At 33.9% G+C, this 11,840-nt stretch overlaps 2 long non-coding RNA genes across 2 annotated transcripts; both read right to left on the reverse strand.

Moving 5' to 3' along the window:
• Nucleotides 1–5,272: 5,272 nt before the first annotated feature.
• LOC127948584 (uncharacterized) lies at nt 5,273–6,745 on the reverse strand. Its single transcript, XR_008152122.1, has 3 exons — nt 6,695–6,745; nt 6,502–6,566; nt 5,273–5,793 (listed from the first exon to the last, which is right to left on the reverse strand). It is a non-coding gene; the product is annotated as an uncharacterized LOC127948584 (long non-coding RNA).
• Nucleotides 6,746–6,908: 163 nt separating this feature from the next.
• On the reverse strand, nt 6,909–8,028 carry LOC127948583 (uncharacterized). The gene is made up of 3 exons (XR_008152121.1): nt 7,787–8,028; nt 7,089–7,344; nt 6,909–6,923 (listed from the first exon to the last, which is right to left on the reverse strand). It is a non-coding gene; the product is annotated as an uncharacterized LOC127948583 (long non-coding RNA).
• Nucleotides 8,029–11,840: the final 3,812 nt, after the last annotated feature.

Genomic DNA, 11,840 nt, shown 5'->3' on the forward strand with positions numbered 1-11,840 from the left:
TGCCCTTGAGTGTGTGCCAAGCGCCCTGTGACACACTCAACCCTCCACAGAACAAGGTCTGCCAATACAATTCATTAGGCAGCCAATTACTCACTGCTGAGGCTTTTTTTACAGTAACACTCCCTGACCCACAAAGAGCTCACTACTGGAAGGGAGCTGTTATCTTGCCTGTGCTCTACCTGCTTGGCTTTCCAGACATGGAAATTACTTTCAGTGTTGGGCAAGCTCCTTGGAAAATGTAGTGAGCTAAGCTAACAGTTACTCTTCATTAAATGAAGCTTCAGTACACCAAAGCTACAGCCCTGGGAAATGTAGCAAGCTAAGCTACAGCAACATGGCAAAAATATTTTACTACAGGCATAATAGTTTATGTTTATTGCTTATTCAGTAACTGTTCCAAACCAATTTGGCAAAAAAAAAAAAAAACATTAGTTAACTGTAGTTAACATTAACTAAGAATGATCAATACTTCTGCAGCATTTATTAATTTTAATTTAAACATTTACTAATTCATTATTAAAATCAAAAGTTGTGTTTTTTAACATTAATTAATTAATTAATTAATTCACTGTGAACACACATTCATGTATTCACATTGATGTATTTTCATTAACTAACATGAACAAAGATACTTTGATAAATGTATTGTTCATTGTATGCTCATGTTAGTTAATACATTAGCTAAAATTAACATTTCCTATTGTATAGTGTAACCATATAAATGTATAGGCCTACAGATAGGCTACGTTTATTTGCATTGGTTAAATGTGTCATTATATTATTAATATTTCACCAAAATCAAGTTCAAACACGAAGTTGACCAGCAAATGTTTTGTTCCCGTCATTACCACCACGTCAAAGGCAATGCATGCATCGTATTTACGTTTTCATGAACTTGCAGGTTATACAGCTTTTGGTCACTATGTGGACGCTCCGAGTTTCTTTCTGTTATTTGGCCAAAATATCTTATTATAAAAGATTCAGCTCTTCACACAAGCTATTTGATTGTGACATCCTCAAATACAATATATATATATATATATATATATATATATATATATATATATATATATATATATATATATATATATATATATATATGTGTGTATATATGTATATATATGTATATATATGTATATATATATATATATATATATATATATGTATATATATATATATATATATATATATATAAATATATTATTTGTTACTAAAGAAAATGCTGTACATATTACTTAAACAGCAGTTCTTTATTTACCTTCAAAGTGCAAACAAGCTGAGATGCTCCAAACTGTGTGCCACACTTCATTCATGAGAGAGGCTGAGGAATCAGGTTTGACTGACAGTTTGAGGAGCCACTGGAGTTGCAGGGTTTAGTGGCATCACTCTCTGATCCACGATCAGTGATCCTTAGCAGTTATATTTCCGATTTGAGCTTGAGCTTCAGAAGCTGTTGTTGATATTACCACACTACTTAATTAAAAAAAGAGCTTTACTACTGAAAACCTATTTGATTCAGAAACTATTCGATTCACTACCATGCTACTGAGAAATGTAGTTAAACTACTAGCGTCACTACTTGAAGCAATGCTACTGCCTGTCACTGATTACTTGATTTTGCCCATCATTGAGGGCAGGATATTTTGAGAGAGTAGGCATGCTCCTTCATCTGTTCTTTTCTTTATTGGTGTCCTTTCTGCCTGAAGCATGTCAGCCAAATCAATACCATACTCTGAGGGAGAGAGATGAAGCAGACAGTGGTTATAGGACCACTTTTTATGTGTTTGCTGCATTATTAACCAAGAGATTTCATTTTCGAATGCTCCTCTCTTCCTGAAAGGCCTGAGAGCTTAATTACAGAAGAACTGCCATGACCATCAGCTTTCAATACAGCCTTGCCTCAGACTGCAAAATTGGCTGTAGTTTTCAGCTAATCTTTGTTTTACATTAACTATATAATACAATTTTGATTTAAATTCTGATTCTGTACACAATAAGAAATTAAACTGATGCAAAGCTGATGTAAAAATCCATCTTCATGAAATGAGGCTAATTATCTAAGCACTGAGCTGCTCAGAGGTTGCTTACTGTATGTGCTAAGGTGAACATCAAAAGCATTTTACATTTGTTTAGCATCATTTGTATATGCATCATATTCAGAACCCCATGGAATAAGAACAGAGATCTGTGGCATTTAAGTCATATCTGTAAGCTTTGAAGTCCAGTCAAGTTATCTTTTTATGTAGTGCTTTTAAGAATACAGATTGTATCAAAGCAGCTTTACAGTATTAAATAGGAAAATTGTGTGTCAATAATACAAAAGGACAGTAGTAAACACACAATTTTCAGTTAAAGGCAGTTAAAAAAAAGTTACTCAGCGTCCAGTTTTTTTATTTTAAATATAGACTATGCATTCAACTTTGTATGTTTCATCAGAGTATCATCAGCATAACAGTGAAAGCTAACACTATGTTTCCTGATGATATCTCCCAAGTGTAACATGTAAAGCATGAAAATGAATGGCCCTAGTACAAAGCCTTGAGGTACTCCATACTGGACTTGTAATTGATATGATACCTCTTCATTCACTTCTACAAATGAATGGCAGTCAGATAGGTATGATTTGAACCATGCTAATGCACTACTAATACCAACAATTTTTTTTAGTCTATGCAAAATAATGTTGTGGTCGATAGTGTAGAATGCAATGCTAAGATCCAGTAACACTAATAGAGAGATACAACCACGATCAGATGATAAGAGCAGAACATTTGTAACTCTAATGAGAACAGTCACAGTACTATGATATGGTCTAAATCTTGACTGGAAATCTTCACAGATATAATTTTATATAAGAATGAATATAATTGTAAGGATACTACCTTTTATAGAATATTTGACAGAAAAAGGAGATTCGAGATCAGTCTGCAATTAAATAGTTCTTTGGGGTCAAGTTGTGATTTTTTAATGAGAGGCTTAATAACAGCAAGTTTGAAGGTTTTGGGGACATATCTTAGTGGCAATGACAAATCAATAATAGGCAGAATAGGATCTATGACTTCTGGAAGCACTTATTTAAGTAGCTTTGTTGGTTTAGATGATTTATACAAATATTCCACCCCTATGGTAAAGAATGAGTGGAATTGTTCCTTAGGAGATCTATAGCACACTACCTGATGCAATACTGCAGCTGATGGCTGCATGGTTACAATTTTATCTCTAATAGTATTGATCTTGGATGTAAAGTAGTTCATAAAGTCATTACTGCTGTGCTGTTGGAAAAAGACAACATCTGTTGATGCTTTAATTTATGCTAATTTAGCCACTATATTCAATAAATACCTGGGCATATGTCTGTTTTCTTCTAAAAGAGACAAAAAGTAAGCAGATCTAACAGTTTATAATGCCTTTCTGTGGCATAGGGTACTTTCTTGCCATTCATTATGAAATACCTCTAGTTTTGTTTTCCTCCAGCTGCACTTCATTTTCCAGGCTGTTCTTTTTAGGGTGTGAGAGTGCTAATTATACCACGGTGTCTGACTGGGTGTTTTCCTTAATCACCTTTAAGCATAAAGGAGCAACTGTATCTAAAATGCTAGAAAATAGTTAAATTTAGCGGTTCTGTTGTGATTTGTGTTGCAGTTCAATGATGGAGGTAGTGACGATTCTCTCTGGCCAATCCGCAGTCAGCAGAGTCTACACGTCACGTTTTGGTAACAGTACGGTTCACTTGGAAACTCAGGTGATACTAAAAAAAAGTACTGCACCCAGTGGAAAAACCCAAGCAGTAAGGCAAAAAATTGTCTAGAAACAATTTTCACTCACAGTTTCTAAGTACATTTCACAAATAATTACAAATGGCAATTAGAAATGACAAGCAACATAATGAAATAAATGTGAAAAAAAGTATCAATAGTATATTTATGTAGTTAGATTTTACAATTATATAAGCATATTATGTTCTTTCTCTCTTTCTTATTTTATTTATTTATTATTTTTTTTTAGCTTTAGTTGACCAGAAATCAGGGAATTGTAGTCTAGTTTTAGCCAATGAAAATGTGGTCATATTTTAGCCATAAGTAATATTTTCTTACAGTAGTACACAGGGACGGACTGGGACTAAAAAACGGCCCTGGACTTTGACTAGGCCCGGCCCAAAGCAATCGTCGCTCGTAAACTCGACAAAAACAACAATAACGCCTGTCATGAGTGTCACAAGACTTCAATTGTGGCTCATGAAACAATACCATTCAAATTATAGCAATAGCACTGATGTTGACTAGATGTTGAGCTGGAGTGGGTGTCTCTGAATAAAGCTCAACCTGAATAAACAAGGATGGAATGGATTTTTTTTTTTTAAACAGGTTTTATTCCAAGATAGCATGGAATAGTTTTTATAATATGCTGTTATAACAGCATATTATATAATCTATTCCATGCTGTCTTAAAATGAATGTATTACTTAACAATCCTTATTCATGCAGTAATTAATTAATTAATCTTACTGCACAGATAATAATACCACATCTAAATGAAAATACACCATTGCAAATGTAACTTCTGTATTCAAAATCTTCAAAGTTTGTAAGCATTAACTGTAATGTTACCAACATTTTTTAAAGTAAAAGCACAACATTTTTCTTAATATTCACTCTAAAAACTGCTGGGTTGAAAACAACCCAATTTGGGTTATTTTGACAACCCAGCGCTGGGTCAAAAAGGGACGAACCCAGCGCTGGGTTGTTTTAACCCAACCAGTTGGGTTATCATATTTAACCCAGCCTGCTGGGTTGCCTTTTTTATGGTTTAAAATGACTCTATTGCAGGGTTTAAAAAAACAGAGCGGGTGTTTTTTTTTTATCACTGTATTTCAGAAGGAAAACTACTGTATTTAAAAAATGTTCGATATCATTTCGCATGTGCTTGATAAGGCAGCGTTTGTGAGCTCAGCACCGCTCTGCAGCCGTTACCGGAGAAACCTACCTCTCCCGCTCTTAGCGCCTCCTGCTGGCAGAAAATAAACTCGCAGAGTGCAGCCATGTGGGGAAACAATGCATTTCTACGTTAAAATTAACCCAAATTGAGCTAGGCATTAAACCTACAAATGTTGTTAATTTTAAATATCACTTTTACACACAAATAATAATTACCAAAAGGAAAATATTTATTAAAAACAAGAGAAAAGTCAAAAAGTAACATGTTAGAAGAAATGCAGAAAAGGAAGGCATTAACAGCTACAGAGTTCATAAAGCATTGAACATTTGATGAATATAACTTAAGATCAAATTGGACTTTGTTCAATTGTATATATTGTATAAAAATATACGAAAACACATACAATAAAAATTTACAATTAGTTAGTTTTTTTTCCAACTATTCTGGCATGACAGTACACAAATAAATCACAACATTAACTTTGATATTATAACATTTAACAGACGCATGTGTGTGTGTGTGTGAAAGAATGTGAGCAGGTGTATGAATGACAGAGTGTAAACTTTTCTACTAAACAACACAGAAAAAGCATTTAACTTTTTTTTTTAAACAAATTATACACTTACAGTTTGTTTCATAGTCCATGAATACAGATCATGCATCACAGTCAATTTTCATGATCTCTTTAGCATAACTGATGTAATCATGAAGAAACCCCATCAGCACAGCATGTGACATCTTCTACATCATCCAGGGCAGCGTCCTCCTTTAAAACCACCGCTGCATCAGTTTAGGGGAAAGAAGATTCTCCTCTCTGACCAGGATTCATCCAGTCACCGCCTGTTCTTCATCAGTGGCCTAAGAGAAACACATTTGAAAAAATTAAACATTTAATTCAACTATCCATTTTCAGGTAGAGGTGTATTCACATCCGTAAGGATAGGTAAATAATCGGTTTTAAAGTTTCAACACTTTGTGCGGTTGTTTAATGTCTCAGTCCACCACAGCTCTCATGAAGTCTATAATGGCAGCACTAGTGTGAGGACATGCGATATTGTTTGAATAAATATCGCTTTCAGAAAGCTTCTTTACTGAAACATTAAAACAGACATGACATTCACATACCTCACAAATGTTCATGTACATGGAGGGCTGCTCTTCAAACCGTTAGTTCACCAAATAATTAAAATGTTCATAATTTACTCTCCCCATGTTTTTCCAGACTCATACAAACTCTGTTCATTTTTTGGAAAACATATGAATATATTTAATATTCTCTTTTTGTGTCCTCCATTGCTGGTCTGGGAGACCAGTATTTTATTTTGAACATACATGTTTGCGATCATATAATTTAAGATGTATTCATATATAAATATCAGAATTTACTTCTACAATAACTCTATATTTATGAAGCTTGAAAATACTGATTATCTAAACTATAAATGGATTAACAAATATTATGAGAAAACTAAAAATATATTAATTTATGTTGTAAAGACAGACAAAAGTCTTATAGGTTTGGAATGACTTGAGGGCAAGTAAATGATTTTTTTGTGTGAACTTTACCTCTAAGAGCGAAGACCAAGAATAATGACTCTCCAAATCAGATAACTCCAAAGTTGGCTTGAGTTCTGCAATGAAAAACACAGACATCAATGGTCTTAATGAAATGAGCACATAATCACACTGTTGTTGCATCAAAATGTGAAGTAAACTGGCAGGAGACAACAGAAAAATTTATTTTCTAAAAATAACTTACATAAAATCTCAAGGGAATGATGATCTCCCATGTCTCTTGCTTTTAACATCTACAAAAACAAAAAACAAACATTATTTTACTCTTAGTAAAAAAACAACAACTGATAACATGAAATTATGAAGTTTACTTGCCTTAAACGATCTTTCCCTCTCTTCAGAAGAAGCTGAGAAAACCACCTCCTCCTCACACAAGCAGACTTGTGTGTCCTTAACTCCAGTTAGTTTGAGTTCTGCAAAGAGGGGCATCAATGGTTTCAATAAAATATTAACATATACATACATACATATATAAAATCACACTGTTTTTGCATCAAAATGTGAAGTTAACAGGCAGGACACAACAGAAACATAAATTTTCAAAAAAAAAAAAAAAAAGTAATAATAATTTAACTTACATCAGTCTCAAAAGAATGACGTTATCTTGTCTCTGGATTTCAACATCTAAAAAAAACACACACATTATTTTAGTCTTAGTAAAAAATAAAGATAACTTGATGTTATTCTGAAGTTTACTCTCCTTAAACCGTCTGTCCCTCTCTTCAGAAGAACACCTCCTCCTCATCCTCACACAGGTCTGTGACTCCTCACACAAACAGCTTCTGTGTCTTTAACTCTCAGCGCGAGGACAATGAAGACAGGAGCTGGACAAGTCTGAAACATTACATGTAAAACATACTTTTAACAGTTACCACTTCAACAGCCTCTAAATAATTATGCTAGTCTTTACTACACAATGCCGTTTCCTTTAGGAGACAAACATACATTCAGTTTAACCGCGAAAAAAAAGACAAATTCACATGAGCGTAACCGTGACCATAACCGTCTGTTAACGCCTCAAAGAGAACAGATAATGTAAAATCTTATGTAAATATGACAAAATACATTCACAGACGTTATATTAAAAGTACATCCTCCGTTCAGTAACGTTACATGAGGCAGTTAAGACCTCCGTGTCCGAGGCGAAAACCGCGTCCGTTTTTTTATATAACGTTAAGCTCCTTTGTTTCCGCCTTTCATAAAACCTTCCGCCTTTCATACAACCGGGTAAACAATAAAAGATAACTTTACATTTTGAATATTTAACGTTACTTACCATAGTCTTTCACTCGCTTCTCGCTTCTATCACGCTGAGAAAATGGCGGCTGCTCGCACTGGAGAGACGTACGATTTTGACGTGACGTGCGTGCTCTCCTTCACGTCCGCGTCCTCAACCCACCCCCGCTGGGTTAAAAAAGATAGTTATTTTCAACCCAAACTTGGGTTAAAACATCCCAAAGTCCTATCCAACGGCCTCAACCCAGCAGTTGGGTTGAAAAAACAACCCAGCGTTTTTTAGAGTGTTAGCTACTGCATGTGACATTTTACAGCTAAAATGTTAAAGTTTAGCTGAAAATGTATCAACCTGAATATCACTTCCTAACATCATCCCTAGCAAGTACCTCTCTTTCTCCTCTCATGTTCCATACTTGGATCTGGATCTGCCTGTGGAACCAGCTCATCTTTCTGTCCCTCATCATCATAACTGGTGGCATGTTGCTGCATAGTTGTCTGGCTCACTTCACTGCTGCTAATATTTAACTGTGAGGTGATGCTTCTGGAAAATATTGCTATATATTTCAGTTAGTTTTGGAAATTTAGCGGCTTCAGTATCTAAATTCCGCTTTTTTTCTCTCTCTCTCGCCTTCTCGGCCCCACCCTTTTCTGTCCGTTTTTTTTACCTGCGACCTCGTTATGCATATTGTTTGTTTGTTTCTATGCTTCTTCTATCTAACGTTAACGTCTTTGCTGTTCATTTCTTCCTACTCTTCCACTTTTTATTCTTCTTACTTGGCGGCCACGGCCAGTGCAGCTGGCATCCAACTTAAAGGAGCATTGCTGCCACCTACAGTACTGGAGTGTAAAACAGATTAGCGGGGGGAAAGAAAACAGGTGTTGACTGCACTCGTGGTGGCTGGTGGGCCGGCCCGCCGGCCGTACTGAAGTGCCGGCCGTTCTGTGATTCTCCAGATCACACAGATGGCCAGTCCGCCCCTGATAGTACATAGCCTATAGTGTGTATGTTTATGCAGAAGTTTTTTTTTTTTTTTTTTTTTTATCCATTATGCCACAAGGAAGTTCAAGGGGTCCATGAGATTTAACAGGAAAAAAAAAAAGATTTACAGAATCCTTTTTTAGACCTAAGCTAATGTTCGCTTAATATAATAGGTATATATTACACTTTGTACATCACAAAATCAGAAATCAAATTACTTCTGGAAGCGCCTCTGGAAAGCATGGAAAGCACAGTTTTTAAAACAAAGTTATTAACATATATATTTTATTCAATTGAAAGTCTATAATCATTTTTGTACAGTAGATTGTTTTAATTAAAACCTACATAATTCAAGAATTATTATTATTTATTTAATTTTATTTTTTTTACTGAGGAAAGTGTTCTCATTCACCTTTTGAAGTTGATCACATTTGTTACAAAAGTACTAGATAGATAGACTTGTATTTATTGGATTTAATTTAATTTAATTTATTTATTTATTTATTATTATTATTATTATTATTATTATTATTATTATTATTATTATGTAATTTTTTGCTCAAATGAATGTTCTGTTTAGCTTATTTTGTGCCTAATAACACTTCAACTGACGAAAAAGCAACAGATCATGGCTGTGATATAACTAATGCATTTTAGCTATTTAAAAGGGATGAAACCATTGAAGTACCACTAAGGCTTCCTTTTTCAATATTGGAAATACAAAGAGGAGGTGTGCTTCCCAAGCCATTTCATGGGTTGTTTTATATACCCAATATTCTTTGTTTTTACAAAAACAAAATATTCTACAGTTTTGTGATTCAAAGAACAGCTGGGCCAACATGCAGTTTTGCATAAATAAAATTTGATTATCTGTGCTGTGATCATGGAAATTATTTAATATCCTGTAACAGTTGAGGTGGCTGCTCCCATCTCCCCAGGCCGTTGCTATTCTCCATGTGGCATTAATCATATAATTACCGCTATTTTCTTGGTGACATCCAGTCAGGCTTTTACCTCAGCTTCATAATTCAACACTGAAAAGGTTACATTGATTTGGATTTTCTCTGGGGGGAGGGGTGCATTTTGTAGTCTTACAAAGGAATCTTCATGTATCATATCATTTTTGACAGTAGTGTCGAGGGGCTTCAGGAAACGTGGGTATTGGTTTTTTGGTGTCAGGGGATTGAGTTTGCATTGCAGAGCAGCCGCTGGTATTAAGAGTAATGACCAAGTGACACGGATAATGTCAGGGTGGAATTTTCTGCATACACGGTGGCAGGTGAAATGACAAGCCTTTATTTATGACATGGCAATCTTTGCGCTTTCAATTTGCCCAAGTTGCTGTCTAATGACCTTTTCAGAATAATATTTCTGTGAAACGTTGGACAGCATTTCATATACACCCCCTCCTTCTAGGATCTTGATTAATCTTGTTCTCTATTTTCTATGTATCGCATTCCCTTGTTTTTTTTTTTTTGTGCTAAATTTTCATGCGACTCTGGAATATTTGACAATGTTTATGCAATGTCTTTTCCTGTCTCTGCATTCATCATGTCTATTACAGTCAATACTGAATAGGGCTGTATTATTATGTTTCATATAACAGCTCATGCTTGCGTCGTCGCTCTAAAACAGAAGTGAAAGAATTAATTATTTCTTTTTTTGAAGGATCGCTGTGGTCCTGAGCTACAAATGTTGAGACTTAAATGCAAGAGACATTACATAATCTTCTGTCTGATCTGGTGAACTAAAACACTGGATCAAAATGTTGTGTGGGGTGAGGCACAATGTTATAGCAGATAAAACATGTACTAACACATGTACACTATCCCATGACTTATTGAAAGCATGTAAAACATAAGAATTTTATGTATTATCAACATTATACAATACAAAGCATTACATATACATTACATCAACATTATGATTTGTACAAATCCTTTATATCTATGGCTAAATAATATGTAGGGGTATATGCATATGTAAATATTGTATGTGTTTGTGTATATAAATGTTTTTATATTGATGAGAGGGGTTACATTTATGTGAATTTATAATATAATGTTATATATAATGTTTGTGTTAATTTAATTAACAAAAACTATAACACCGTATAAAATATAAATTGATAAGCTGATGATAATAAGACAGAAACTAAATGGCTCTGACAGGATTAAACACTTTGACTTATCAACATGCAATATACAGTACTTAATGAAAAAGACAAGACTAAAATGTAGTTAAAAATAAACAACTTTTTATATCCAAACTCTCTCGATATCTAGAAAAAGGAGAAAAAATATGTAGACATCCACATGTTTATACGTATGGAACTTCTGTGCCACAATATACTTTTTTTTCCTTTCTTTTTTTAAATAATAGAATTGTGGATATAATTGGAAATTATTGGAATTAATATTAGAATTGATCTTTTAAGCTTTTGAGTTTTACCACTTTTCATAATGTAGACAGTGTGTTAATTTTAAAAGTCATGATAAGAAATCAAAACTATAAATTTGAACAAAATAATTGTGATTATCAGTTTACCCTTCATGCAGCACAACTAAAATATGACCACATTTTCATTGGCTAAAACTAGACTAACATTCCCTGATTTCTGGTTAACTAAAGCTAAAAAAAAAGAAAAAAAAAAGAAAGAGAGATAGAGAGAGAGAAAGAACATAATATACCTATATAATTGTAAAATCTAACTACATAGATATATTTATAATATAAAGCATCCATATATTATTTTATGTAATTCTACATTTTATATACTGTCCGCATTGGATATTTCAGCATAAATCCAAATATGTAAATGCCACATATGAACATGCCTACAGATTCATAAGACTTCAGACTGCGTATTGAGAGAGAAAAAAAATTAGTAAATAAATAATGAGCTGTCCATTTTTTTTGTTGTTAATCAAGAACCTAAATTAGAGCAGAGAGATCAGTGCATTAAGAGTTCTTCTCCAGGTGCTTTAATTTATATAAAGTATACAACTATGTGCATTTAAAAAAAAAAATGATAATAATAAATAAAAAAAATCTCATTCACCCACACAATATCGCTGACCAGCTACAGTACGGTGAGATTATTAGGTAACCACTG

This window comes from Carassius gibelio, chromosome B1, assembly GCF_023724105.1.
Source record: "Carassius gibelio isolate Cgi1373 ecotype wild population from Czech Republic chromosome B1, carGib1.2-hapl.c, whole genome shotgun sequence".
Taxonomy (NCBI): Eukaryota; Metazoa; Chordata; class Actinopteri; order Cypriniformes; family Cyprinidae; genus Carassius; species Carassius gibelio.